Below are 22,707 nucleotides of genomic sequence, written 5' to 3'. Positions count from 1 at the left end.
AATTTAGTCTGGAAGACTCCAGAGCACAAGATGTCAGCTGTACATTTCCCTGTTTCCATATAAAGATTAATTTCGTATGGAGCGGTCCACTTGAAAACTTGCAGAGAATATCTGCTAAAGTAAAAAGATACAAAAATATTTGCTGACACAGTGAGGCTAATTTTCAAATGATAGCAGTTTTCTTAAAGTAAGTTTAAAGCTTTATCAGGACTTCCCTGGAGGTCCAGTGGTTAGGACTCCATGCTTTCAAGGCAGGGGTCAAGGGTTAGATTTCTGTTTGGGTGTTTGTGGAACTGGATCTCAAGCTGCACAGCGTGGCCTAAATAAATAAATAAATAAATAAAATGTAGCTTTATTCTAAATAAAATTTAAAGTCAATTCACATATAGTTTTAATTTTAAGTTTTTGCATAATTCAAACATTGTAAGTACTACAGAGAAGGAAAAAATGGCTACAGAATTGGCAAAATGAATGTCACAAAATCCCTGTACAGAAAAATACTGAGCAGAGACTGGTGTCTATCAAAATCCATTCTGTCCCTCTTCCTGGACACTAAATTAGACGACATTACCCAGGCACCCTTGCAGGTAGGTGTGGCCACATGACTGAGTTCTAGTCAGTTGGATTGCAAGTGGTTGCTGTGTGGTCCTTTCTGATCTGGCCCGTAATAAATAGCCTCCCACCATCATGCCTTCATCTCTTTCCTCTCTCTCCGTGTGGATGCAGATGATACTGGGACTCTAGGAAATGGAAGAAACTCAAGTCAGGATGCCTGGATAGGTAGATCACCTCATGGTGACCTCCACCCCTATTCTGGACTTTTTCTGTGTGTGAGAAAGAAATTTCTGCTACTTTATGTTTCATTCTACTGCTTAATTTCTCCTTAATTAACATAGGCATCATTTTAATAACTACATTGATAATATTAAAAATAATGCCGAACCCAGTTAAATGTTATTACAATTCAATTAGATTAGAAGGAGAAAACTAGAAAGGAAGATTTATCTGTAAATAAGATCCCTGATAGAAGCAAGAACTGATAGCTGATAGCTTGATGGCAAAGGAAGAGACAGAAAGCACACAGAAACCATATAAGAAAAAAAGGCAGTCTGGGGCCATCTGGTGCAGGGCCGAATCTCCACGAATCTGTAAAGCCTTGAGGCCGTCAGCACAAGAGTTCCTTTCAGGAGCTGATGCGTATAATGACGACTAACATAGCAAAAAGTTAGGCCACATTCCCTAAGTTCTGTTTATAAAGCAGAAGTGTGTTACAATATGCCTGTATTAGCTGATACAGTCCACATTTTAAAAAATCCTGCTACATAAGGGATGCGCTTTAGCTAGCTGGAAAATGTACCTATGGAACAGCAAGTTTCTAAATGGTGGTACATTACTGTGCGTTTATTTATCTGAGAAAGCATCCTTTGAAGTATCACAACTATAAATCCTGGAGGGAACTCAGATGGGGTTAGATCTGATACAAAGCAGACGATAACAAATAGCCTCCTTTTAAATGCATTCCCAGTTCATGGGCAAGAATCCGTTCTGAGTTGAGTCACTCCCGCACCTTGTTGGTTATCTTTTCACTGCTATCTTCCTGGGGCATCTGGTGTGAACCACGAATCCGAGCTGTGTGGTTTTCCTGCTGAGATTAGCAATAGCTGTGCCACCAAGTATTACTGCGCGATACACCCACGGGTTACATTTAGATGACATTGGATTCCTATACTTGGGAAATACATAGTTTAATTTTCCTCTTTTGTTAAAATCCATAATGCATGGAAAAGAAGTTATCAGTTCATGATACCGACTTGTACAGTGGGTATTATTTGCTTTATAAGAGCAACGCTTATACCACCAAATATGCATTTAATGAATATCCAGCCTATGAAAAAAAGAGGCTGACAAGTAACAACACTGGGAATGGGAAACAATCCCAAAGGCAATGCAGATAATAGAAGCTTCTTTTTCTACATACAAAGGAAATTTCAGGAGAGTACAAAAATTCGGTGCTCAAGCGCTTTCAGTCTTCCCCTCCAAGTGCATGGAGGCTTATAAAGAGCTGAATCCATTATTCACAAGATAAAGGCCAAGCAAGGAACTGAGACCATTATATCAGAAGCAGCTCGGTCTTACTTGGCAAAACGTATGACTGATATCCTTTATGGTACCACAAATCTTTTGTTTTGTTTTGTTTTTTTGCACATGGATACACTAAACAGCTGTCATTTCTTTTTATACCTGTTATGAATTTTTAAAAAGTGCTATCAAAGCACTTGTTTTAGTATCTTTTTACTGTCTTTTCCTTTTTTTTTTTTCCTTTTACAGTAGGCCTCAGAGAAGCCTGAGGGCATGCCCTGAAGCTCATTAAAGCAGGAGGAATAATGTCCAGCCGCACGTCGGTTCTCTGTGGGGACCTGGGAAGTTTGCTGTGTGGAGTAAACGGTAGGGAGCCAAAATAAAAATTCTTTAATGCTGAAGATAATATAATTATGAAAGTATTTTACCTCTAGAATTAAAATGCTCGAATTAGAATGACTTGCCCTTCAACAAGAGTTTTTAAAATATTTAACTTTTTGCTAGACCACAGAGAAGCGCACAAATTCTAAGTGTGCTACTCATTAAATTTTTACCAAACATGTGTGTGACCAGCATTCAGATTAAGAAGCAGAACATGACTCACAAATAGAAGCTCCCTCTGAGTCTTTCCCTCCATCCCCCAGGGAAATTACTCCTGATCCTTGCAGTACTAGAGATGATCTCTGCATCTGACTATCTACACACAGGAAGCTGGACGCATTATAACAGACGTAAGACTCAGCCGCCGAGCGCGCAGCTATACCCTTGTTCCTTTTCACTGATGTATGACATCTAACTGTTGTTACATCCCATCCATTCCGATAGTGATAGACTTTTGGGTATTCTCCATTTGTGAGCTCTTGGGAATAGCATTAGGATCAGCTTGTTGTACACGTGTTTAGGTGAACATATGCTACTGCTTTTTATCAGGCTTATGCTGAGGCATGGAACCAGCAGGTTACAACAGCGTGTTCAGATGTAGCAGATACTAACAGTTTTCCAAAGTGGCTGCAGCATGTTATCCTCCACCAGCAGTGTTTTGGAGGGCTGGCTGCTCCGGATAGTCATGAAAACTAGGTGATATCTGTTTTTCACGTTAGTTATGTTTAGTTTAGTAGTTGTGTGGTATATTCATGCAATGATTTAAATTTGCCTTTTCCTGCAGATTAACTAATGATGTCAAACAGAATGAGACGTTCTGATATATTTTTAAATGAGTGTGTATTTCACAGAATTCTGAGACAGTGGAGGTCTCAAAGATGACCATCCGGGGAGAGAAGGTGTGTGGCACACCTGCCCGCGTGGGGCCCCCCACACCACCCCTGCCTGCACCTCTGGAGGAGAACACTACCAAGTGATCACGGGACCTGGACTCAGCCTCTGAATCTTTCCCAGTACAATTCATCACACATCTCCGTGCAAACAGAATAAACTCACCAGAGGCATCTTACTGACCAGATGAAATTTATCAAAAACGGAAAGGCAGGAATTGTGGAAAAGGCTACTGAAGACAGCCCTGGGTTTAATTTCAGATCTGCCATTCATCATGGCAGAAGAACAGGGCCCCAGTCACGATACTGACTTTATCAGGTAGCTTGATTAGCTTTATAGAGGCAAAGTTTGTAGAGCAGCAATATTTGATTCACTGAACTGAGTGACACTGGCAAGTTACTCCCGCCAGGCTCCTCTGTTCATGGGATTTTCCAGGCAAGAATGCTGGAGTGGGTTGCTATTTCCTTCTCCAGGGGATCTTTCCAACCCAGGGATCGAACCTGTGTCTTCTGCATCGGCAGGCGGATCCTTTACCACTGCACCCCCTGGATTAACTAAAAACTATGTGCGTATTTGCAGTTCTATTCTCCTACCTCTTTTTAAGGACAGCTTTCTTTCTCCTGGGGACAGATCTCTCACCACTTCTGCAAATCTATCTGCTCTTGAACTCGTATGCTTCTTAAACAACCTGCTGAAGATGGCAGAATTTTAGACCGACTAGGAGCCTGGTGGGCTACAATCCATGGGGCTGCAAAGAGTCGGACACGACTGAGCGACTTCTGTGTGTGTGTGTGTGTGTGTGTGTGTATGAGTCATTAGGAGAACAAGGTCTGGACAAAGATGATGTGGTACATATACATAATGGAATATTACTCAGCATAAAAAGAGAACAAAATAATGCCTTTTGCAGCAACATGGATGGACCTGGAGACCATCGTACTAAGTGAAGTCAGATAAAGACAAATGCCATCTGATATTACTTAAAGTGGAATCTAAAATATGACAAAAGCAGACTACAAAACAGAAACAAACTCACAGACATAGAGAACAGACTTGTGACTGTCGAGGGGGCGGGGGGCTAAGGGAGCTGTGGATCAGGAGTTTGGGGTGAGCAGAGGCAAACTATATTACACACAGAATGGATAAACAGCAAGTTTCTACTGTAGAGCACAGGGAACTATACTCAATATCCTATGATAAGCCGTAATGGAAAAGAATACAGAAGGAGACTGTAAATATGTATCTGTATAACTGAATCACTTTGCTGTCCAGTAGAAATTGGCACAACATTGCCTATCAATTGTACTTCAATAAAAGAAGAGGGATAGCATGGTCTTTCTCAACACTTGCCTAAAGCAAGACACATCTGGGCCATCTAAGTCATCACCTAAAACCTTGGAAAAAGAAGCAGGATTGTTTAGTAATGGAATTATGAGAAGGAGCTAGGCCATTTCCCCAACATCTATGATGGTGCGTATCACCTCTGGTGTTTGGGACGCACTCGTTCATTTATGCCACGCTTAGCAAATCTCAAAATGTTTCATGAACAACAGTGAGGTCAACAGCTGGCCAAGAGGGACAAAGATGCTCCTGCCCAAAGAAAACTACGGAAACAGTCAGACTCTTGGCAGCTCCTGTTAGCCACCCTTTCACGGTTCCAAAGTCCTCAGCCTGCCCTCAGGGGCAGGTGGAGGATTTTTCTCCATTTTCTACTCATCCCCAGATGAAGCTTCTTCCTTATCTATTCACAAATCAATACTTCACACAAGCTCACGGTGGCTTAATCGCAATTCTGAAATCCAAATGACTGAATACCAAAATTCCTCTTCCATAACTCATTTAGCAGCAATACCTTATCTGATCCAAAATTATCTCAAGGCTGAAAACTTTCCTGAGGTTTTATCATCTTAGCTTATTTCGTGGGGACATTTACGTGTTTTGTTGCAGAGGTGTCGATGTGTTTGCTTAGGGAGTGCTGGCGCAAACTGAGTTGAGAGTGGTACTAATTCATAGCATCTATGCATGCCCTCTTTCAAAATCTGATCACTTTAAAATTTTGACATAACTCTGTCCCCAAGATGTTGCATAAAGGAACTGGACAAGGGTTACAGCAGATCTCGCTCTCAAATTTCAGTCCTCTGAGTATTTACCCTTTAATCTGAATTATTTTAAAGAGATGCAAATCAAACCAAAGAGACACGGATTTTTACCTAAAAGAGCAGCCAAAATATAAACAGTTGAAAGTACCCACGGTGGAAGAAGATCCGGGGAAGAAGGGACCGCCAGGCACTACTGGTGGGAATGCATATTGGTATAAACGTCCTTAGAGGCTATGTGCCATTTTCTCAGAGATTTTAAAATCCTTGTGGACTTTGACCCAGCAATCCTACTGCAAAGTATCCTGTGGAAAGAGTCAAAACAGTGTGCCAAGGACATGCCACACTGAATAGAAAAATATAAAATAAAGGTTTATTGACAAAAGACTGACTAAATAAATTGTGGTATAACCACAAAAAAAAAAAAGCACTGTGGTATTAGAGAAGACTCTTCAGAGTCCCTTGGACAGAAGGAGATCAAACCAGTCAATCCTAAAGGAAATCAACCCTGAATATTCATTGCAAGGACTGATGCGGAAGGTCTAATATTTTGAGTCAGCGAAGAGCTGACTCATTGGAAAAGACCCTGATGCTGGGAAAGACTGAAGGCAAAAGAAGAGGGCAGCAGAGGATGAGATGGTTAAATAGCATCACAAACTCAGTGGACATGGATTTGAGCAAGCTGCAGAATATAATGAAAGACAGGGGAGCCTGGCGTGCTGCAGTCTACGAGGTTGCAAAGAGTCAGACACGACTAAGCGACTGAACACCACCACAAAAATAATACAGTGAGGCCTTTGAGAATGTGGAAATCAGGTAGACCAAGATGTAACAATATAAAAAGATAAATATTTATGTGAAACAAGTAATTTGCAGAAGAGCATATATATTAGAGATGTACATATGATATTATACATAATATGGTTTTTATAATTTCTAAGGATATACTTATACTCTAGATAAGAACATTTTTTCCCTTATACATACTTTTATGGAAAACAGCAGGTGGTGATGACTGGGGTTGAGAACGGGGAGTACGGCTTCCAGGTTTCACTGTATGTGTGTTTAACTTAGTTCTCTTTCCCGTGTGCATGTTCTGCTCTTCTCATTGGTCCCCAGGAAGCTTGTGGAGTCTTTGCAGGCGCAGTTACAGTGCCGGACATTGAGCATCTTTCCTGAGACTAGAAGTGCCATGAAGGGAAGCCTCCAGCCACCAAAGACCCCTATGACTTTCTGGTTAAACTTGACCTCCACTGACTCTTTACAGACCTAATAAAAATAAACTCCTAACGTGACGTCATGGAGTCCGAGAGATGCCTTCTGCCAGGTAAAGCCAATAATCAGCTCCAGCTGCCTCTTCAATGTGCCCTATATGAAATATATTAGGTGTAATTTTTCCTTTCTGATCCGATGGGCATGGTCTCTGCTTCCGGTCTGAGTGTGGTGCTTACAGCCAACAGGAGTCAGTGATGGGTGGACGACACCGCATCTCAGCCCGAGGGTAACAATCCCAGGTCCTCCACTTCCCATTCCCCACCCCACCCGGCAGATGAGCTGGCTTACATCACCTGTGGGTTGTCCTCTCCAATACTTCCTGAGTGATGAGCAGAATCTCACTTATAAACACTAATCACAGGATGAGAATTTCTATGGACACCTTCAGATCCACTCCAGAGATGTAACTCTGCTCTAAACTTATCAGGTATTGTGATGGGATTAGAAAGAAGATAGGAAAGAGCAGAGTCACTTTTCATTGCCAAGACTTACAGACTATGTTTAATCCACTCATTCTGCCTGGTAAAAATATGCAGAATATAAAACAATTTGATTGGCCAAACTATTGGTGGGTAGGTATATTCTTAAGAATCAGGTACCTGGTTACCCTACAGCTTTATATTTTGGGTGTAAGTCTTCTTTGCTTTTCCTAAACCATTTATTTTCCAATATGAAAAAAAAAACAAAAAACAACTAAGTACACGCTATCCTTTGCTAAATCTTCATATGTGGGACACTTTGTTTCCTGACCTTTTCTAGGCTGATTCCTTCTTGCTGTTTGGATGATAGATTAAATATTATCCAGATTCACTTTTCCAGTCAAGCACCAGCACATTCAACTTCCCTTTATATCACTTTTTATCATTTATTTCCTTTATTTTTGGTTTATTCCCCATCCCCTAGAATGCAGAAACAGAAATGTTGTCTGCTCAGATAGTCAGTACGTTCTGGCACATGGTGAGTATCTGACGACCGCTGGATGGAAGAAGGAGTGAATGAATGAACACTTCAGGTCACCTCTCATCCCCTAGAAGGGTAGCCAGATGTTTTGTTGGTGAAAAAGGCAAAGCAGTTTCGTGTTGTAGGGCAAAGGCCAGCGAAACCAGGAAATGATATTTTAGACTGAATAAAGAGTGAAGGTTAAGGAGCCAAGCTTTTTTCCTATGGAAAAGCCCATCTAACAGCCTCCTTGGAAGGAAAGTTATGACCAACCTAGACAGCATATTAAAAAGCAGAGACATTACTTTGCCAACAAAGGTCCATCTGGTCAAGGCTATGGTTTTTTCCAGTGGTCATGTATGGATGTGAGAGTTGGACAGTGAAGAAAGTTGAGCACCGAAGAATTGATACTTTTGAACTATGGTGCTGGAGAAGACTCTTGAGAGTCCTTTGGACTGCAAGGAGATCCAACCAGTCCATTCTAAAGGAGATCAGCCCTGGGTGTTCATTGGAAGGACTGATGCTGAAGCTGAAACTCCAATACTTTGGCCACCTCATGTGAAGAGTTGACTCACTGGAAAAGACTCTGATGCTGGAAGGGATTGGGAGCAGGCGGAGAAGGGGACGACAGAGGATGAGATGGCTGGATGGCATCACCGACTCGATGGACATGAGCTTGGGTAAACTCTGGAAGTTGGTGATGGACAGGGAGGCCTGGCATGCTGCGATTCATGGGATCGCAAAGAGTTGGACACGACTGAGCAACTGAACTGAACTGAACAGCCTCCAATGTCTTCCCACACCTTCTCTTCTTCTTGGAGTTAGGAGACTACTCTTGCAGAGGAGAGTCGATGTAAAGAAGAGGTATGGCACGGTCTCCAGAAGTACTTCTGGGAAGACACACCATGTTCAAATCTGTCGATGAGTACTGAGCGCTGGAAAACTGAAATAAAGACAGCAAATGCCCAAATGTGGGACTCCAATGTTCTTCCCAGACTAGACTCATCCAAATAAAACCTTTACACAAATGTTTACCCATCATCTACTGCATAATCAAAGTTTTTCTTTTCTTTTTAATTCTGAAACTACTCATGAGAAAGTTAGAGGAAAATTGACAGTAATGGAAACATGTTGTTGTTGCTGCTGTTGCTGCTGCTAAGTCACTTCAGTCGTGTCCAACTCTGTGTGACCCCAGAGACGGCAGCCCACCAGGCTCTGCCGTCCCTGGGATTCTCCAGGCAAGAACACTGGAGTGGGTTGCCATTTCCTTCTCCGATGCATGAAAGTGAAAAGTGAAAGTGAAGTCGCCCAGTCGTGTCCGACTCTTTGTGACCCCATGGACTGAAGCCCAACAGGCTTCTCCAACCATGGGATTTTCCAGGCAAGAGTACTGGAGTGGGTTGCCATTGCCTTCTCCGGAAACATGTTAACAGCATAGTAATATCTAAGAAGATATAATTTTATTCAGTAATACATATGCATCTTAATCTTGGTATTTTTCAGATGAACTGTTTCCCCTGCTAAGTTTTTCTTTTCTTTCTAAGACATTATAAAGGAACACTTCACTCAGCCTGTTCATACCCTGTTAGATTAATGTATTTCCTTTGAAAGCTTGTCCTTGGCAGTCTAGCCCTCGCCTTTACCCAACATCACACAAGAAACTTAGTGTCTGCAGTAGGTCGATGTCTCCCCCGAACCAAGGCTGAACAGGTGATAATGACCTTGACCAAGGGTGCAGCAAAGGTGACCGAGGTAGAGGCAATTTCACTTGGTGTCCCTGACAACTGAACCGTTTTTTTTTTTTTTTTTTTTTTTTTTTAAGCCAAGGGTCTTGAGGAGTGTCTACCTGTTTTGCGGCTATCTTTCTTTTTGCACACATGGGCTCATGTCATGAGGACCACTTAATCACTGCGCCTGCACAGTCATTCTTGCACAGCTCCCCTTGAGCTGGACACACAGCCAAGCACGGAGGCTGCGGCAGCGAATGGACCTCAGCCACTGCTTACACGGGGCTGACCTTCTAGTTACTCAAAGCAGAGATGCTAACAGGCTTGTAGCTTCTGAAATGTCTTAGAGGAAAACATTTAAAAAAATTCCTCAAGCAATGAGCCTAATAAAATGAAGGTTTACAACTTAAGTTGGATGCAGGGGTTAGGTCGTCTGTGTTGAGGAGGAGGATAAAAATTTTAAAAGGAGGCATTAATGGAGTCATTAAAAATTAGATTTATCCAGACTAATGACAACAATGAAAATAATAAATACATGCTAAATGTACAGTTCAATGATCATCAAACTTTTTCCATCAAGAAAATGATAGTATTTTCAGCTCTGTGGGTCGGACAGTCTCTGTAGCTACTTCCATGTGGCATCAAAACAGCCTTGGCTGTTGTTTAGTTGCTAAGTCATCTCTGACTGTTTTGAGACCCCGTAGATTGTAGCCCACCAGGCTCCTCTGTCCATGGGATTTCCCAGGCAAGAATAGTGGAGTGGGTTGCCATTTCCTTCTCCAGGGGATCTTCCCCACCCAGGGATCCAACCCGTGTCTCTTGCATTGCAGGCAGATTCTTTTCCGCTGAGCTACCTGGGAAGCCCCAGCTATAGACCAAGTGAAAATACATTCCCAGGACTGTGTCCCGATAAAACTTGATTCAGGAGACCAGTGGGAAGTCCGGATCTGGCGCACAGCTATTTTGCCAATCCTGACCCAGGTTCATCTTTTCCCAGGAATCCTTTCCAATGAAGAAGCTGAACCTCTACTGCGTGAGATCTTCTGCCCGAGGTACACAGGTAGGATTGTGTAATTCACCCCGCATCCTTCAGCTCATCTAGTCAGTGACTGGAGATAAACATGAAGAAAAACTAACTTGAGGGAGACTGTGTGTTGGAGGTCTCTGACTTCAAAGGCTAAGTCCTATGGTTTGGGTGACTAGTTGTGAATAAAAGAAGGTGATCAGTGAGAGGTGGAGGAGTTCTGGAAATCTTCCTGGAGAAGGTGGGCTGGAAGGATTTCTGCCCTGGAAGCCCTGCTCTCTCTTCTCCTACCTGTCTTACCTGTCTGCAAATACCTGTCACTGCTCAGGTCTCCCCTCCCGCTTCCCCTCCTACAGGAAGCCTCCCCAGATACCTCAGGAACACTCAGGCCCTCCCTCTGGAAGGATCCCATGGACCCTGGTGAAAGCCCCCAGCTCTACATGTGTGCTTTTCTGCATGCGCACTGTATACTTTTATGCATGCGTATTATACTTATTATTAAAAGGAGAACCAACAGACAAAAATCAGCCGTACTTCCTTGGTTCCATGGAGTGGTTATTTCCATGTCAAAGTCTCCAAAGGGCTGTGAGCAAACCAAGAGCAGGGACTACTGTTTCATCCCTGTGGAGTTAACCCAGGCTTGACATGCAGCGAATACTCAAAACTCATGAGTTCATGAGTAGGGGTAAGATTTGGAGGAGCATAAATGTGGGAAAATACACTCCCCAGAAGGGGAAGCATCTACGAGCTGAGCTTGGGTGTGAAGCTGAGTCTAAAAGGGGAGAACCCTGAAGAGGGGGGCACAGAGCGGGTGGAGCTTGGCTGGCGGGGGGGGGGGTGGAGGGTGGGGGGTTCCCTGGGGGGTTCCCTGGAGGGGCCAGGAGTGAGCCCGCACTGCCCTCCATCAAGTAACTTGCTTTCATGCAGAGCTGAACACTACTTTTGACTGTAGATATTTTCATATAAAACTTCAGTGAAATCGATGCTCCTGTTGAAGTCATTCTACTATCTTACAAAAACATTCAAGTAACACCCTACATGTTTTCCTGTTACTCTCTTTTTAAAATTTTTTCTAGCTTTACTGAGATATAATTGACATACACCACTCTGTATGTTTAAGGTACACTGTGTGTTGATTTGATACATCCTTATGTTGCAAAATGATTGTATCATATTAAACAGTACAGGCTACCACCTGCATCCCATCACGTAATTATCACTTCTTTTTTGTGTGAGAACATTTAAGGTCTACTCTGTTAGCAGCGTCAAATATTGGATTGGCCAAAAAGTTCCTTCAGGTTTTTAAGTAAAAATAAAAGACACATTTTTCATTTCCATTGAGAATTTTATTGGACCATGCATTCACTGTTTTGCTCCATTACATTCTGCCATTGCTCAGGCAACTTCATACTTCCACCTTCCCAAAACATTTTATCTTTTTGAGCAAAGAACTGCTTCAGGTGCCTCTTACTGTCTTCCAGGGCGTTGAAATGGTTTCCATTAAGAGAATGTCGTAGAGACCGAAAGGAAAGGACATCCGAAGGTGCAGTGTCTGGTGAACGAGGCGGACGAACCAGAGCTTCGCAGCCGAGTTACACAGTCGTCAGAGAAACCTGCAGCCTTGTGTCGTCCCGACAGGAGGTGATGCGTTTTCTGTCGGCTTCTTCAGGACGCTTTCGTCGAATGCTGCTTTCAGTCGTCTAATTGGGAGCAGTATTTTGGGAAATTAATCATTTGTTTTTCTGGAAGGAGCTCGTAATAGAGGACCCCCTTCCAATCCCACCATACACACAACGTCACCTTCTTTGGATGAAGACCGGCCTCTGGTTAGTGGTGGTTCGTTTCATTTGCTCCATGATCTCTTCCATCCCACTTGCTTGCACAGTCTCCACTTTTCATCGACCATCACAATTTGTTTTAAAAATGGAAGGTTTCCCTCATGTTTAAGTAAAGAATTGCATGTGGAAATACAATCAAGGTTTTATTCACTTAACTTATGTGGAATCCAAACATCAAAGCGATTAACATACCAACTTGGTGGAAATGATTTTCGATGCTTGATTTGGATATTTTGAGTATGTTGGCTATCTCCCAAATGGTGTAATGTTGATTGTTCTCAATTAATGTCTTGATTTGATCGCTATCAACTTCAACTTGTCTACCTGACCAGGGAGCATGGTCCAGGGAGAAATCTCCAGCAGGAAACTTTGCAAACCAGTTTCAATTTGTTCAATCAGTCACAGCACCTTCGCCATACACGGGAGAAATCTTTTCTTTTTTGGTGTTTCAGTTGTGTTTTTACTTTTCTTGAAATAATAGAGCATACTATACCCCAAATGTTGCTTTTACTCTTCCATCTTGAAAATTGAAGTGGCTACACAAAATTCACCAATTTTGATTTTTTTTTTTTAATGCATGCCGATATGACAGCTGTCACAAAACAATCTAACAAAGTTGTTTTGAATGAAGTTAAAGATGACTAGGCAACATGAGAGCCATCTTACAGAAAAACTGAACAAATGTTTTGGCCAATCCAATATATAACTCAGTATTATTAACTATTTACTCTCTTGTTTAGTACCTGGGGATATACTTGGGCTGTATTTCTATTTTATCCTATCTTCTTTTTCTTACGTCTCTTTCAGTGTCTCTGGTTTAAACTGTGGAGGGTGGTCTTTGACGAATAGTACAAACACGGAAATACGATGTGGACAGAGTCCTCACCGCCGTGTCACTGGTGGCTTGCTCTTCCTCTACCTTTCAGACCACTTGCACCTGTTCAGTCAAATCACTCCAAAGAACTGGAAGAAACAACTCACACAGCAAGGTCGCTGAAATGTGGTGAGACGTAGCTCTTATTCTCTGCTGCCAGTAATAAAGGCTTGTCTGTGTCTCCTTATTCAGTTCCAGGGGCTAGGGAAGACTTTATCTGAGAGGTTTCAGGTAACGTGAAATAAAACATTGCTTCATATCTCATCTCACTTCTTAGGTGAAACAGCAACCAAGCCGTTTTCCTTCCAAGGGGTCTATTTTCTTTTGCCAACGTCTTCTCTGTGAATAGATTCGTCTTCCCAGGGTTTTCAACTGTTGGATAATCAAGAGGCAGGGTCACCCCTAGATTAATCATCTTGAGATACTAGGAGGTGAAACACCCACCCAGCCCAGGTAAAAACAGTTAAGCTGCCCTTCTCCCCACCCTCTCTGCCTCCTTCCCTCAGCATTTTCGCTACAGTTTTAGACATAGGTTCTTCATGATGTGTTAGAAACAGAAAAAGGCAAATGAGGTCCAAATCAAAACTCAAAGCCAGTGATTGGCTGAAAATAGTACAACTAAAAATAAATAACTAAATAATACATAGGGGAATGTTTTTCACATATTAATATTTTAAAGCATCTTAGGATTGGTGACAATGACTAATGTCAAACAGCTGGATCTTTTGAAACTGTGCAATAAATTTAGATATGATTTCCCTTAATTCTTCCAAAGGTACCCAGTCTTGCATGAATATGTCAGCTCTTCCTCCCATCCTGGGGCTACAAAGAGTCCTCAGTTTAAACAATTATATCCCATTAACACCTCTCTCACCCCGACATGCCGAACTCTTAATTCTTTCACAAACCATTGTCCAAAGAACCAATAAAACAGAACTCAAGCAGATACTAAGCCCAGAGGGAAATACTTGAAAAATATGACAAAAACCAGCCACACTGAATGAACATGCAACAAAGGGCATTAGGGAAATAGGCTAATATACTGAGTTACTTAAAATTATAATGTTGAAGAAAATAATTGCGGAGGCAGGGAAATGACGCCAATTAAGAGGCCCAGTAATGGGCAGGAGGCAGGGGAGAAGTCACTTTGCTGACCGTGACCCAGCCCTACCCTTCTCAGGCAGGCAGGGAGCGCCTGCTTTCTGCCATCAGCACGGAGCTTTGGGGAAGATGTAGATTTCAACTGCTCTGAGATTTTCCCCCTTAAGAATACATCCCCGCTGACTTCAAAGCACAGGAAGGAAGGGCCACAAATGACTGAAGTCAGATGACAGTACTTATTGCTTTCATTTTTTCTCCAGAGGACAATTTCTTCCTTTTCCTTTCTTCGCTTTTTGATGGTGCAGTACTCTGGCCACCCCCAGAAAGATTCCAAAATCCTCCCTCGGTTCTTTATTCCTGCGGCTGGCAACCTACACTACCAGGAAATCCATCTTTAATACAAATCTGAATACCTTGTACTGTCATTTGGGTTTAAATATATTTCCCCTGAGCTCTGGCCTCAGTAAAAATAGCAGACAGCTGGTCAGCATGCTCCACACCAGAAACCTGTTGGGAGGAAGTACGGCCAAGGGGGTGGTTGGCTTGCATCAAAAACACTTGGAAAGCTTGTTAAAACACAGATTTTTGGACTCCACCCTCAGAGTTTCTGATATACATGTCTGGTATGGAATCCAAAATTTGCATTTTAATAACTTTCAAGTGGTACTGACGCTGCTGGTGCAGGGGGCCACACTTTAAGAACCAATGCTGCACACCAGTCTCAAACCTCCTGTCTCAAAAGCTATTGACAGCGGTCCCCAAACTCGACTGCATGCCAGAGTCACCTAAAGAGCTTCAGAAATTCCAAGCCATTGTATACCAAGTGAAGCAGAATGTCGACGCAGGCATCCATCTTTTTCAAAGCCAGGCATTGGGACTTTTCAGGGAGTTCCAGGCTCCTGCAACACACAGCCACGTCTGGGATGAGGCCTGGAGACCAGCGAAGGACCAGAGGCCAGGAGACGGGGGAAGAGCAGCCCTTGATCTTGGGACGATCCTCCTATTTCCCTAGTCTGTCTTTTCTCATTGGTCCAACCACATGACGAGCCCTTTAGTTTCCTCTCAAGCGTTAGTGACAAGAAAAACACACTGAGCAAGTAAAACAGTTTTGGAACTTGGGATGCAAGGGAGGCAGAGCTGCCAAGGGCAAGATGCAAGACTCTGCGGCTGGGGAGGCCTTGGTCCGCATCCTGACCCTCACCAGCTCTGTGCCCCGAGCAAGTTCACTAACTGCTCTGTGTTGCTCTTTCCTCCTTTGTAAAGAGAGAATGACATTACCTTGCTCATGGAATTTCTCCAGAGCAATTTTGCTTTTTGCCCAGAATGAAGTGGGAGCTCCAGAAATGACTGTTCTTTGATGGTTATCCACACAACCCGGGCTTCCCAGGTGGCACCAGTGGTAAAGAATCCGCCTGCCGACGCAACCTGAGACTTAAGAGGTGTGGGTTCCATCCCTGGGTCGGGAAGCTCCCCTGGAGCAGGAAGTGGCACCCCACTCCAGTATTCCTGCCTGGAAAATCCCATGGACAGAGGAACCTGGCGGGCTACAGTCCATGGGATTGCAAAGTGTCAGACACGACTGAGCGCACACAGCAGATACATACTTCACATGCCATTATCCCTAGATATGTAACAGGCAGCCTTTGGGGAAGAATTTCAAATAGAGGTTAGTGAAATGAACAGTGGAAAGGCCGAGAAACAGCACGAAATAGCCCATAAGCAGACAACCGACAGTATGGGTGTGTGAAGATTCAACTGGATTTAAGTCACACTCAATGAGTGGATCTTAAGGCATCAGGTCTTCAGAACTACAGAGTTCCACCCTCTTTTCCTCCTGCTTTCAGACAAGATCATTTACCAGCAGGTATGCTCCTCGGACACTCCACGTACTCAAAGTAAGTCTGAACTTGCAGTACTTTCAGATCCTGTATCTGGCATATTATTTCATGTATGTAAGTTTTTCTCCTAGACTAGATAGTAAGACCTTGAATTTCATGAATTCATGTTTCCCTAGAGCACCCATGGCCTGAAAATTCTGGGTGCTTAATAGCCGTCAATTTCTCATCTATTTCCACAAGCCCCTTTACATTTATCTTCCATACAGCTTCCAGAATAATCTTTCAAACATCCAAATACCTTCCCTCTACATAGAAGTCTTTCGAGGTTCCCCACTGCTCCGAGGGGCCGGCTCACTCTCCTTAGCCAGTTTATAAGGTTCTTGGTGATCTGGCCTCTGCTGACTTTCCCCATCTTGGCAGGGGAAACAGACAGGGCTTTGGTGTCGTGGTGATCTGGGCTTGAAACCCAGCCCAGCCTGTAACAAGCTGTGCATCTGCCCAGGAGTTCCATAATCTCCCTGAACCACAGTTTCTTTATCTGCAAAATGGGAAAATACTAACTCCTTTCAGGTTTGTTGTAAGACTAGAATTAATTAGCATGAAATGACTGGCATATGAGGGACTTTTTTTTTCTTTAAGTAACTGTGAGCTGCATTTGCTGGTCCTCTCATATGTAGTGCCTGCCCCCGGAACCGTGAGCTCCCTCTGACATGACGCTAGGTCATGTCTCTACACCTCTGAACAGGTCCCTTCCTACCTCATCAGTGCGGGAGCCTCTCACCCAGCCCACAGCTGCAAAGCCGCTCCCTCCCCTGAGGGCCACTGCCGTTTGTTTAACGCACTCAAAGGCGGTTCCTGGTTTACATGTCTGTCTCTCAAGCCAGGTACTGAGTAAAGATCAGGGACCATCTGCGCAGTTGTATGGCCAGGCTTCCCTGTCCTGCTGAAGTCCATGGGGTTGCAAAGAGCTGGACATGACTGAGCGACTGAACTGAACGGCAGAAATCAACACAACACTGTAAAGCAATTATCCTCCCATTAAAAAGAAAAAAATCTGAGAGAATAGCATTGAAACATGTATATTATCATATGTGAACTAGATTGCTGGTCCAGGTTCGATGCATGAGACAGGGTGCTCGCGGCTGGTGCACTGGGATGACCCTGAGGGATGGGGATGGTGAGGGAGGTGGGGGGGTTCAGGATGGGGGGCACATGTGCACCCATGGCTGATTCATGTCAATGTATGGCAAAAACCACCACAATATTGTAAAGTAATTAGCCTCCAATTAAAATAAATTTAAAAAAAGAAAAATATGTTCTCACACACACTCATGCAAAAGATCAGGGACCTTCCACACTTACTTAGCAGGGCAGGTGACTGGTGTGGAATGGGTAACTGATGTCAGCTGAGGGCCCCTCTCCTCTCGCTCCCGCCCCCGTGTCCTGCGCGGGTTCACAGACAGTCTGCTTGACTGTAGCTCATGGCGGGGGGCATCCTGCACCGCTGCTGCCCACAGCCCAGGACACTGATGTCCGGGGGTGCTTTCTCGGAATAAGGACACGCGGCCCCCCCTCAGCCTGCATGCATCACAGACTGCATGTAAACAAGAGCCTCAGGTGGTGTGGACGCACACTGGAGTTTGAGAAGAACTGCTCTGAACACACCTGCACCCCCACCAGAACCACAGGGTGGGCACTGGGCGAGAAGGAGAGTGAGGGGAACCGCTCATCGCGTGTGAGCAAGCAGGAGGCCTGTGCCCTGAAGACACTTCAGTCCCAGGATAAGGCTGGGCATGGGAAGAGTCCAGATTCCAGTCTTTCTAACACCGTGGTGATGAATTACAAGCTCCATGTTCACAGCAGGTCCTGAGAAGGATCACTCCTGACTTCCGCCAATAAAAATTAAACAACAGCAACAAACAATCCCAACCCAGTTACTTGAGTAGAAGGAGAAAAACCAGAGCTTTAAGTAGTGCCAGATCACATAACTAAAAACAAAACAACTGAAAGCTAATAGAAAAGGAAGCCAAAATCATGTGGAAGAGCCTGTCCACTGCGAGCAAGAGAGTTCTCGTTCAGAGCAGGGCGACATACTTTTTACAGACATATTTTATCATAAATATTAAGGCGTTCAGAGAATTTCTGCACAATTGTAAACTGTTTTGCATTCTTTTCTGGAAAAAAAAAAAGTAGGAAGCCCATGATCTGAGTCAAAGATTTCAATTTCCAGGTAACAGCCTGCTCTTACTGGTGAGGGGTAGGCTAGAGAGCTCAGAGGTTGCGTCTCTTCCCCACATACAGGGCAATGTGGTTTTAGAAACAGCATCGAAAGTAAAATGGCAGACAACTAGTCTTCACTTCAGCGTTCTCTGAATTCTCAGGGAATGCCTGCTTACAAATTAGCAGCATAGAGACACTTTATTTGGGAACAGAGCCTCTTTTTTTTTTTTTTTAATAAAGGATCTTGGGCAAAGAACTGAACAAACAAAACATCCTACATGAAACAAAAAGAAAACGGCATTTGGAGTATTTGCTTTGCGATCCTGCTCTCAAAAGAGTTCAAACATCACCACAGTTTGCAACCTTTTCGGCTGGATACTTTTTTTCCCGCCACTTAACAGATGGGAAAGATTCTGTGAACTTTTTAAAGCAACGGGCAGGACTGCCTCCTCTCTCTTAAGTGCCTAGTCAGCAGATTCCAGGAGCCCGGCTGTAAAAGCACTTGTTTCCACTTTTCCCCAATCCCAGAAAGATGCCTCTTAAGCTATAGTGAGGCAGGGCATAGCCATTCAATTATCCAAATACTAGAAGTCTGTAAAAGAACATCGGGCTGCAATTGGTTTCTTAATTTGAGTGAAACAGCATGCTCAAACACATCCCCAGATCCTGCAAATAAATCTCCATGCAGCATCTTTTGATTCAACCTCATTGCAGGACGCATTTTTATCAATTTTGACATAACTTGCAGAATATGCAGACCATACCAATATGATCACAGTATCACAGAGGGAAAAATAAACCCCAAATTAAACCTTTTTCCATGCCTTTTTACATGCTATTGAGAGTAGCAACAACAGATTCTATTTTTTGCCTTTTTTTTTTCTGTACAGATGTTCAGATTTCAATTTCCAGGATGCCTTTAAATGTATTCAACTGTTTAATGTGACGCATGCCTTTTAGTGCCCACTTTCCAAATATTCCAGTCCTCCTTTGCTATGGGCATTCTGTCTATGACTGCTCAGAGAGTATCTGAGAGAAAAAAAAAACCTAACCAAACTAAAACCAACTAAACGATAATTGCAAAGTCTATAAAATTTATATCTACCCCGTGTGAAGCAGATGGTGGATTCTGTAGTAGGCATAAAGCCACGAGCTGTCCAGCTAAAGGTCTGGTTTGGGATCAATTATGTGCTGGAAAAGAAAGGCTCGTCACAGTTTCTGGACACTTCTCCTGCTCTCCAAAGACTTACCTGTGCTTGGAAAGAGGACTGGAACTTGAGAATTCATTTTCCTAAGGAAACCATAAAATCCGTGGACACACTGAGTTCCGCTTCCAGCCTTTGCCATCAGGAGACCACGCACGTTCAGAGCTCAGGAAGCATCCAGAAGGCATCCATGCGCCTTCCATGCTGTATGTCTAGCAAAAAACGGCCTCTCACTCACTCCCACATTGGTCTTTACTGCGGTTGGCATGGACTTGCCCAGGGGACCGACTTGTTGTTCCACGAAGGTCCTTAAATGGGCACTACTGAGGAAGCATGTCATCCAAGCCTCAGGATCAAATGGCAGCTACTGCCAGGGACAGTGGTGAAAAGTCCACCCCCCAGTTAAACACTGCACGCTGGGTTATGACTGGTCATTACGTCCCTTACCCCAGTTCAGCTTTTCTGGAACACAGCCGACAGGCTTCATATTTTATTTTAATAATATGTATGTAGTATTCTTGAGATCATGGATTATTTTAGACATTTTTTGAAGGAAATCGTCTCTTTCCCCTACGTGAAAAATGGAGTGTGAGTCTGAAGAGAGATGCGTGCTTTGATACACCATAGAGCAATTACTCTTTTAAGTTCATATTGGCTGTTTCTGAGATTCTTCTCTGCTTATGGCTACAATGTTACACTTTATTGGGGGCATTTCTGTTTCCTCAGTACCACTAATACTTTATTTCGGCCTAATTTAACCTGTTCATACACCAAGTGAGATGAGAGTCATTAACTCTGTATTAAGGAGCTGTGCTTCCAAAGTCTAAAAAATCTTATCCCCCAGGGACAAAGCATCCTCACTAAATGACAACGTTAGACAACAGGAAGGTGGGTGAATGGGAGACGTCCAGAATGACACGCTGTCTTAAAATTAGAACACTTGTAAAGACAAATGAACTTGTTTACAAAATAGAAAGGGAGGCACACACGTAGAAAACCAACTGTGGTTACCCAGGGAGAGGAGGGCTAGGGATGAGCTGGGAGACTGGGTTGACATATGTACGCACTGCTGCACACAAAGCAGCTTGTTAACAGGACCTACTGTACAGCACACGCAACTCTACGGAATGCTCTGTAATGGCGTCTGCGGGAAGATAGTCTAAAAAAGAGTGCACATATGTATATGTATAACTGATTCACTTTGTTGTACACTAGAAATAAATACAACATTTTAAATCAACTATATTTCATTTAAAATTAAAAAAAGAATATTGAAAAAAACCACTTGTACAAAATAAGTAAATTTTGGTTTTGAAATGCAGAGTTGTTAAAACTAAGATCAAATATCAGAAGTTTGGAGAGGTTTAACATCCCCTATTGGAGTCTTTCTTCAGATATTTTTCCCAAGAAAGAACTAAAAATGCTGCAGTACAGGCTTCTTATCTGTGTGGGGGTTTTATCTCCAAGTTCTTTCTGTGATAAGCAGAGGTCCCAAGTTGTTTCCGATGCTAACCTATTGCAGAATTTGTCTCCCATCCCCGTCAAGGAAATAGATTTTTAATTCTTCACAGTTGTCCCATGTCTGTGTTATTTTGTGCTTTCATTCAGATTAACTATGGATTTAAATTACCGCTTTCTGTTATTTTGTTAATGAATATTTTTCTGATAAGCCATATCAGAATGATATGGATTGAAGTCTGATACTGATACAGCTCACATATGGTCAACTGATTCCTGTGTCACTGCACGGGGCTCTGAGTACCAACATCTGGGGAATGTCTTTCTATTCATTTCAAAGGATTCTGATTTAACAAGGAATACAATCTGTGAAAAGCACTACTTCCATTTTGACTTTACCGTCATTCACATGGGAACTATTTATCAGTTCAGACCCCTTTAAAGAGGAAGAAATGAATTGTTCTTGCCTCTTCTTCCAAGGAGAGAATTGATATTGCTGAATTTCACTGAGATAAAACACTGCAAAATAAAGCAAATTACTTCAAATAATGCCTATATCAATAGGTGCATGAAAAAACGCACTGTGACATGCTTGCCTCGGACCATTTTCAACGCCACTTCAATGTAAGAGCTGTTTACTTAGTAAACACAGTAATTGATATTAAGCAATATTAATATTTCAACACAGCTCTTGTCATAATTCGGGATGTTTTTGTAGGATATAATCCAGTTCTCCTCAGCTTACAATTCTCTTTGATTTTCTTTGTTACTTCCTTTATTTTTCCTTGATGGATTAACATTCTCAATCATGAAAACACTTTGTGTAAATAAATCACCTAAAATTTACTGCATCTAGTGATGTGCTACTCTAATATTAGAAGTATAATTCATTGGTAAAAGTGTGTATGTAATTTTTTTCTCAGTAGGCTATTGAAATATCCTGATATATCCTTAGCTGGCAAGGTAATTTTTATGGAGAAAAACCAAAATAAACTGAAAATAAATTACAGAGTCTGATATTTTCACAACGAATATGAAAATATAATGGCTTACTCTCAAGGATTGGTTCTTTCCAATCCTTGAGAAGAATCTCAAATTACTTTCAGAAACTTGGTATCAGTTTTTGCATCCTGAAGAAATGTGCAGTTTAGAAAGTTTCACTGACCCTTTTTGAATTAGTAAACCTAAAGGGTGAGGAGGGAACACAGCCTTAAATTCAGCAAGTTCTAGAATGACAGGTCCTGCAAGCTATGAGGCTGTCAAAAACAGAACAGAACAAAAACATCTGTATTTTTTTTTTTTTCCTTTTCCATTGTTAGAAAAAAGACTGTGCCACTTAAAAAGAGCTTCCAAATGCTCTGCAGTCAATGACCAAGCAACTTGTCAGGGGCTCTGAAGAGGCTTCTCAATATTAATAATCTGAAGTACTAATATCAAATTTCACTTTTGGAGTAGCAAGTATATCTGGTTCACGAGATAGCTTGGTTTTCTTTATAAATGCCCCACAATGAATACATCAGCTTTAACATCTAGTCTTTTGATAAGCCATCTTGAGGTGGTCTGACTTTTGTTTTCTTTCCTTTCACAAACACGCTCCTCACCATGATGAATGGCCTCCCATTGGGTATATGGAAAATTTCCCAGCCCTGTTCCCTTGAGAATGTGCCACTACATGGATTTCTGGGCAAAGGAAGATTCAAAGAGGAGGAGCATGAGCTATGGTCCCCTTACCCCACAGCCATCAATTATTTCCAGTTATAA

At 42.7% G+C, this 22,707-nt stretch overlaps 2 long non-coding RNA genes across 4 annotated transcripts in view; both read right to left on the bottom strand.

Moving 5' to 3' along the window:
• Positions 1-285: 285 nt before the first annotated feature.
• Positions 286-22,707, bottom strand: part of LOC123328110 — a 91,771-nt gene continuing 69,349 nt past the window's right edge. The window contains exon 4 of the long non-coding RNA XR_006639729.1: positions 286-740. This is a non-coding gene — a long non-coding RNA (uncharacterized LOC123328110). The remainder of the gene's footprint in view (positions 741-22,707) is intronic.
• LOC123328059 lies at positions 11,737-16,584 on the bottom strand. 3 transcript variants are annotated; one of them, XR_006639686.1, is made up of 4 exons: positions 16,362-16,584; positions 15,046-15,124; positions 14,462-14,732; positions 11,737-13,496 (listed from the first exon to the last, which is right to left on the bottom strand). It is a non-coding gene; the product is annotated as an uncharacterized LOC123328059 (long non-coding RNA). The 3 variants fall into 3 exon arrangements; XR_006639684.1 differs by lacking the exon at positions 16,362-16,584 and adding an exon at positions 15,504-16,077; XR_006639683.1 differs by lacking the exon at positions 16,362-16,584 and having other exon boundaries at positions 15,046-15,489.

This window comes from Bubalus bubalis, chromosome 1 (assembly GCF_019923935.1).
Source record: "Bubalus bubalis isolate 160015118507 breed Murrah chromosome 1, NDDB_SH_1, whole genome shotgun sequence".
NCBI classification, from domain to species: domain Eukaryota; kingdom Metazoa; phylum Chordata; class Mammalia; order Artiodactyla; family Bovidae; genus Bubalus; species Bubalus bubalis.
Note: the sequence above shows the minus strand (reverse complement) of the source record. Positions and strands in the feature narration are given on the sequence as shown.